This window comes from Triticum aestivum, chromosome 6A (assembly GCF_018294505.1).
Source record: "Triticum aestivum cultivar Chinese Spring chromosome 6A, IWGSC CS RefSeq v2.1, whole genome shotgun sequence".
NCBI classification, from domain to species: domain Eukaryota; kingdom Viridiplantae; phylum Streptophyta; class Magnoliopsida; order Poales; family Poaceae; genus Triticum; species Triticum aestivum.
The window spans coordinates 16,160,668-16,169,230 of record NC_057809.1 but is presented as its reverse complement, the minus strand read 5'-3'; positions in this window follow the sequence as shown (position 1 = coordinate 16,169,230).

The following is an 8,563-nucleotide window of genomic DNA, read 5'->3' as shown; positions in this document are numbered from 1 at the left end:
AAGGCTGATCCGTGTAATGATGTGAGAAAGTGTATAAGGCATAGTATAAATGAGTAGACAAATCTTGAAGCGAGTATATATATGACACCAAACAAATAATTAATGTTCATGTCACTCTAGCTAACACTCACTTCATCCGTGTCTTCCCTTGAGTCTTGAGAGGATGGAGGGTCGTAAGAACTCTCTCGTCTCCTCTGGCGACAGACGAACTTAGGGCTAGGCTCCATCTGGTGGAGTTGACCAAATCAAATCTCCACCCTGGTGTGTCTCCCGTGCAAGATCCACTTTTCCAATCCCGAATCCAACTACTCCGCTCCCTGATTTCATTCACTGGCTGCGGTTCGGGGTGACAAAGGGGCAAAATTCGGTTTTGCCACCCGCCCTTGGCTGTGCGTCGGTGCTTGATTTTGGGGAAGCACAGATGGTGGGATCCTGAAGCGGCGGCATGGAGGCTGCAAAGGGGAACGAAGCAAGTGCGGACCAGACAGTGGTGTTGGCGGATCTGAAGGAGAAGGAGAAGAGATGCCCTATAGATGGGGCGGCTGTGGAAGAGGACATGGCAGAGCTGCTGAAGCGCCTCAATCTCACTTCTGAAGAAGCACATGCTGTCATATTGGAAGATGAAAATGAAGAAGACTTGGTAAGCCTGAAATGGGCACTCATTGCAAGGTATTATCCTCCAATATTTTGCATATTCAAACAATCATGTCTGCTTTAAGGCCAGCATGGGGTAATCCAAAGGGATTGACTGCAAAACCAGTAGTAGACAACACTTTCATTGTAGAATTTGCTTCCCAATCAGACAAAGAAAGGGTTAAAGATGGGGGGCCGTGGACAGTAGGGAAACATGTTGTTTTGCTTAACGAATTTGATCAGACTGTAAAGCCATCAGAGGTGACATTTGACAGAGTCATGCTATGGGCAAGGGTAATGAACCCTCGGTTCGAATTGATGAATAAAACATGGGGGGATATCTGGGAGCCAAACTAGGCAAGGTGGATAAAGTTGATGTGGATGAACAAGGTAGAGCATCCGGGAATTGCTTGCGTGTTAGAGTCTCAGTTGGGGTTGCTCAACCTTTGAGGAGATGGGTCACGGCTTTCTCACAGAAACACAAGGCGATAGAAATATATGAGGTGAGATATGAAAGGCTTCCCCATTATTGTTTCTCTTGTCGTATAATTGGCCATTCCTCTCTGGAATGCCCAACACCTAGAGAGAGAGATAAGAAGGGAAAGCTATCATACAATGCTGATAGGTTGTGTTTTAAAGAGGAGAAAAAGAAGTATGCCTCAATGTCCAGATCTGGACCTAGTTCCCAGTCAAGTGGCAAAAGCACATATCATGAAGATAAAAATGGGGATTCAATTGTCCCTCCAAAATCCGACGACGGAGAAAGGAAGATAGAGGTGATGGGGACTCTGGATGAGGTTACATCGCCAATGAAACAAAAGGAGCAAATCTACAAACAAAAAGGTAAGACAGAGGAGGACAGAGCAAGTAAAGCGTTGTTTTCTGCACAACTAAGTGGTGCAAAGATCACTGGGCAGAAGAGGAAACAAGTGAAGGTGTATAGACCGAAAGGGCAGGCGCAGGCCTCGGGAGACAAGAGAATCCTTGTGGCCCCAAACCTGTCATTAATCTTAGCAGGGTAGGACGCAAGCAATGCCTACCCTACTCCATATCTAGCAACCAGTGTTGATGATGCTCTGAGTGACTCACACAAGAAATTGAAAATGGAACAAGGTGCTCTCCCAACAGGATCGGCGGATCAGGCGGAGGCTGCATGGCAGCCCCGCCACACACAATGAATCTGCTATGCTGGAACTGTCGCGGCTTGGGGACGGACGCGACGGTGGGCGAGCTAAGATGGCTCGTGAAAAAACATCGTCCCTCCCTCCTCTTCTTATCCGAGACGAATATGAGGGATTCCAGAGCTCGGAACTTCATGTGGTTGCTGGGATTTACTGGTTCTTATGCTGTAAGCAGTGATGGATTAAGTGGGGGGTTGGTTCTTTTTTGGACCTCTTCCCTGTTAGTCACCTTGAAAGCCTTCTCCAAGCAGATTATTGACATCATTGTTAAATTAGAAGAGGGCATTGAATGGAGAGCAACTTTTTTGTATGGGGAACCAAGAAAGGAATTGAGACATATTTTTTGGGACATGCTTCGATTCTTAAGAACAACTTGGTCAGGACCGTGGATATGTGCTGGTGACTTCAACGAAGCATTGAGTACAGAGGAGCACATGGGGGCAAAGAACCGAAATGATAACCACATGATGATGTTTCGAGAGTGCCTTGATGATTGTGGCCTGGTGGATTTGGGATACATTGGTCCTAAATTCACATGGTCCGATAGACAAGAGGGAAAACGTAATATCAGGGTTAGATTGGATAGGGTTGTTGCCAATGGGGATTTCATGCAGATTTTTGATGATTGCACAGTAGAGAACATCATCGCCACCACTTCGGATCATTATGCCATTTTGGTGACAATAGCGAGAAGAGATGAAAAGGTCTGCAATGAACCAATCCAACAGTCCTTCAAGTTTGAAGCAGCATGGATGAGAGCCTCTGATTATGATCATATGATTGAGGAATATTGGAAGGTGCACAAAGGAGGCATTACTTCTATAGATAACACATGGTCTGCTCTTAATAAATTGTCATGCAGCTTGCAAGAGTGGAGCAGAGTCTCTTTTGGCTTAGTTAAAAAGGAGATAAGGAAACTAGAGAAAAGGCTAACTAGTATCCGTATAAATAATATTGTGTGCAACAACTCAAACGAAGAAAGAAATATAGAGAAGAGACTGAGTGAGTTGTTTGAAAGAGAAGAGATCATGGCTAGACAACGGTCAAGGGTAGAATGGCTCAGGGAAGGAGATCGTAATACCTCCTTCTTCCATGCTCGAGCTTCAGCAAGAAGGAGAAATAACAGAATCAAATTTCTTCGTAAAGTTGATGGATCTAGATGTGAAGACCCTGAGGGCATCAAAGGCATGGTATATGATTTCTATACCTCACTTTTCACCTCTGAACCCTCAGTTTCAATTGATGCGGTACTTGAAGCCATACCAAAGAAAATTACTGAACAAATGAATGAAGCCCTATGTCGAGAGTACACAAATGATGAAATCAATGCTGCTCTTTTCCAAATGGGACCTACTAAGGCCCCAGGGCCTGATGGTTTCCCGGCACTCTTTTATCAAAAACATTGGGACCTACTGGAAGAAGACATATGTGCTGTTGTAAAAGGATTTCTAATGGGCCATGACATTCCAGAAGGTTTCTGCGACTCTGTAATTGTTCTAATTCCAAAATGCAACAATGCTGATGCACTTGGTAATTTCCGACCAATAAGTTTGTGCAACGTCATTTATAAAATTGCTTCTAAAGTTATTGCTAATAGATTAAAGCCCTATTTACCAGAAATAATTTCGGAACAACAAAGTGCCTTTGTGCCAGGGAGGCTAATAACTGATAATGTACTCATAGCGTATGAATGCCTCCATACTATAAGAAAGCAAAAATCAAAATGCCCCTTTTTGCCTTGAAAATCGATATGACCAAGGCATATGATAGGATAGAGTGGAGCTACCTCAAAGGGGTGTTATTAAAGTTGGGCTTCCATGTTAATTGGGTTGATATGGTAATGAGATGTGTAACTTCAGTTAAATATGCTATCAGAGTTAATGGAAGTTTAACGGATCCTTTTATTCCAACAAGAGGTATCCGACAAGGGGACCCTATCAGCCCTTACTTATTTCTGCTATGTGCTGAGGGTCTATCTTGCCTATTGCAGGAAAAAGAAGAATCAGGGGAGTTGAAAGGTATTCGCAGTGGGAAAACATGCCCTTCTATCTCACATCTCCTATTTGCTGATGACAGCGTGTTCTTCATGAGGGGAGACGATAAAAGTGTTAATGTGCTTAAATCTGTATTACATATCTATTGTGATGGTTCTAGGCAGAGAATCAACATGCAAAAGTCATCCATATTCTTTGGCCCTCACTGTGAGGAATTAGCGAAAGATAGAATAAAACAAAATGTTGGGATACAAGATGATAAACCGCAGGACACTTATCTTGGCATGCCTACGTGGGTGGGACGTTCCCCATCGAATAGCTTTAACTTTCTCACTGGTCGGCTTTGGAAACAACTAAATGGTTGGAGTGATCGGCCTCTATCCAGGGCTGGGAAAGAAGTCCTCTTAAAAGCAGTAGCTCAAGCGATTCCCACATATGTGATGAGCTGCTTTCAGATTCCCATGGGACTGTGCAACAAATTGAAGAAGCCTATATGCAACTTCTGGTGGGGAATGGAAAATGGGAATAAGAAGGTTCATTGGAGATCATGGGATTGGCTATCCACCCCAAAATATTTGGGAGGCATGGGCTTTCGTGACATGGCAATCTTTAACCAAGCTATGCTCGGAAAACAAGGTTGGCGCCTACTAACTGAGCCTCAGTCGCTGTGTGCACGGGTGATGAAGGGACGCTACTTCCCGGACGGGGATTTCTGGTCGGCTCGGTGCCCAAGATCATCATATACCTGGCGTAGTATTATGCATGGTAAAAAAACTCCTGTAGCAAGGTATCATGTGGAGAGTTGGGAACGGAAAGGCCATTAAAATCCTTAGAGATACCTGGATACTGGAGGTGACTCCTAGCACTTTAAATACTTCTCATGCATTTCCTGACAACCAAACGGTGAATGCTCTAATGGAGGAGAATGGGAAACATTGGAACACAAATTCAGTAAGAGAATTCTTTTCTGAAGAAATATCAAAGAAGATCCTCAGCATTCCCATAAGCTCTGAAGGCTGCAATGATTTTCCCTCTTGGCCGTACACAAAAAATGGGATATACTCTGTCAGGTCTGCTTACAATCTAGCCAGATCACAATTGTTCTGGAAAACTCAAAGTTCTGACGGCAAGGGAGCATCTTCAAAACAGAGAATTATGGAGATAGCCTGGAAGAAATTATTGGCGATCAACTGCCCAAACAAAATGAAGGTTGTATTATGGAGGATAGCCCACAACTGTCTACCCACGGGAACTCAACTCCAGGTGCGGTCGATTCCAACAAGGTATGGCTGCTATTTTTGTAACCGCATGGAGAATGTTGAACATTGTTTCCTTCGGTGCGAATATGTTAAAGAAATTTGGAAGGACCTAAAAAGGAGTATGGTATCTGCCTGAATCTAAAAAACTTTTCTCACATCAGGCAATGGGTGTTGGATTGGATATCTGAAGCCTCGGAGATCCACTCCATGATATTTGCAGTAGCTTTATGGCACATTTGGGACAATAGGAATTCTTGCCGAAATGGTGAGGCCTTACCTCATCCCCTGCGTGTTTCCAGACAGATTAAAGGTTACATTGATTTTATCTTGTTGAACAATGTTAGATCTGAAGGCGTCAGTAGGTGTGAGGCCTTGAAGTCAGTTAAGAAATGGACTCCGCCACCATAGGGACTAATGTTGATCAACGTAGACGCTGCGATCTTCTCCAGTACTTCAAAAGCTGGGTATGGTGTTATCATGTGTAATCATCTAGGGGTTATGCAGGCTGCTTGTCGAGGCTCTGTTGATCATGTGCAATGTCCTGAAGTTGCTGAAGCAGTAGCCATTCTCCAGGCGCTCAAGCTTGCCGAAAGCATAGGAGTTCAGTCATTTCAAATTGCGTCTGATTGTCTCTCACTTGTTAATAAGCTACAACAGCAGGGGCAGGATAGAACTTCGACAGGTGCCATTGTTCATGATATTAAACTGAGAGCCAAAAAGTTTGTATCATGTACCTTTAAGTATGTTAGTCGAGTATGTAATGAGGCAGCCCATGTTCTGTCCAGGTCGGCAGAACATGACCATGGATCCTCTTGGTTAGATGAGCCTCCTGAGATTATCAGGGCAACTATGTGTACTGAACAATTAAGGAATGAATGAGAGGCTGATGCCCATTGTCTCAAAAAAAATTCTGGATGTTCTGCTCCCATCGGTATAGGTGAGCCTGAGCCAGCGGATGTGGTGCTCAACGCGGACAGCTCATGAAGGACGTGGTGCGCAACGCGCATGACTGAGCAATGCTAGACTCACAGGGTCTTTTTACAGGTTTTACGGAGGTGCTAACGTAGGTCTTTGAGATTGGATTAAATGAGTGAGAAGGGGCCCACCCCCTGAAAATCAGGGGTAGCACACGTTTCACATCACATTCGACAAGTAAGAGCATCTCCAGCCGCCCCCTCGAGAGACCACAGGAGGCCTTTTTCATTGCCGGCACGTATTTTTCGCCCAATCACGCCCTCAAAAGCTCAAATAGCGCCGGATTTAGCGAAAGTTACGTCCGACGGTACCAACCCAAACCCAGAGAACCGGGAGGCAGCTGGGGCGCCGGCGCTCTTTTTTGCATGCAAAAGCCCCACAAGTCAGCCTCTTTTCTCTTTTCCTCCCAGGCCCACCACGTGCATGGCCTCTCTCCTACAGCTCCAGCCACGCCGGGAACCCGTCGCCCTCGTTCGTGTCGCCGCAGCCGAAGGCCACGCCAGGGTGCGTCGACGAGGAGTGCGGCCGTGGTCCAGGCGGCCGGCGAGGCCTGCCACGAGCGGCCCCGGCACCGGGCGCACCGAGCACGGGCGGCACCGAGCGCGGAGGCCACGGGCGGCCCCGGCACTTGGTGACGCGTGGAGCAGTTCCTGATGGGTATTTCTCCCATGTAAGAGCGACGTCGCACGACCGCCGTGGCGCGCTCCCGTCGGGGCTGCTTCACCGGGCCGGCCAAGGGCCATCTCCACCGCGCCGAAGGGCCACCGCCAGGCGACGCCGATGCTCCACTCTGTGCGCGCAGCCGCCCCACCGTTCACGCAGCGGGAACCGCTCCGCGTTAGGGCTGTCCGCGGCAGCGGGCTCCAGGGTTGGCCCCCTGCGGCGCGGCGCGGTCTTCCGGAGAGCAGGGCTGGCGGCGGCGTGGAGCCGGCTGGCGGTTGCTGCCGCGGGCGGAGGCGACTCGGCGGGGGCTCGCAGGGCGGAGGCCGGGTGACGCGCAACCACAGGCCGGAGCGGCGTGGCGGTGAGGCCGGGCACGACAGAGCGATGAAGCGGCCGCGGCGGAAGCGAGACCGCAGCGGCGGGGGCCGGCTGAGGCGCGGCCGGAGCGACGCGGAATTGGCCTGGGCGGCGCGCGCGGTTTGGGCAGGTGTGCGCGTGGGGGAGGGGGGGGGGCGACGATGACTGGAACAAATCTCGCACCCAAAGTAAAAATATCGCCAGGCCAATCTCAGAAGGCTAAAAAAATGCCTTCTGAGGGGCGCAACGGCTGCTCTAACCCTGACCACCATAGCTCTCCACATACCAGCGGCAGAGACAGGCCCAGGCGCTGCTACCTGGGGCGTGAGGCTAGTTACCTTCATGCACTGTAGCAAACACTGCAGCTACAATGCTAAGGTGCAACAGTGCACAGAAGCTGCCTGGGACGGCCTGGGGCTTCGCCTAATCCTGCCACCGCCACTGCCACAGCCCAAGGATAGGAAAGTTTGTCAGGAAAATTCAGATGTAGCATTGTGCAATTTTAAAGGTCCTCTCTCATCATATACTAGTACTCAAGTAAGCTTTCTAATCAGTAATGCAGTTGTCACTCCATAGTCATGTTAAGTTTTTTTTTGAGAGAGAAAACATAGTTGTGGTTGTACTCCTACTGAAGAAGCTTGGTCGATGTATACGTGCAAGGGCTATGTCTCCCCTATTGTAAGACGAGCTATCGTCTCATATCTAGCGTCATGGTTAACGGAATGGTCCAATGTAGCTTTTCTGGATCAGTTTTCAAAAGTGACAGGTTTGGACCGGTTTTCGAAGCTTCCATGTGTTTTTTTTTCTTTCATTTTTTTGTTTCCTGTATCGCTTTTTTACTTTCTGTTTTTTTTCTTTCCTTTTTTCAAATATAAAGTTGAATTTTGTAATACATGTTGTACATTTTTCAAATATAAAGTACTCCTATTAAAGAAGCTTGGTGGGTGTACATACGCAAGGGTTATGTCTCCTGTATTATGAAATGAGCTACCGTCCCATCTCTAGCATTACAGTAAACAGGATGGCCCAATGTAGCTTTTGTGTACCAATTTTCGAAAGCAACATGTTTGGACCGGTTTTAGAAGCTTCCCACTTTTTTCTTATATTTTTGTTTGTTTTCAGTATAACTTTTTATTTATTTTTCTTCTTTTCATATTTCACTTTCCTCTTTTGAATAATGTTCACTTTTTAGTACATGTTGTACATTTTCATATACACGTGAAATATTTTTTGATACATATTGAATATTTCTCAGATACATGATGAATATTTTTCAAATACATGTGAAAGATTTTTCAGATACACCTTGAACAGTTTTGGAGGACACGTTGAACATTTTTCGAATACATGTTAAACAGTTTTCATAAAATGCCATAGGTATTTTTTTAAATAGTGCAAAATATTTGTTTTTCGAATTTTCTATAAATGTGATGAACATTTGGTTTAATGGTATGAAATCTTATTTAAATTATGTGAACCATTTTTTACATTGTATATATAT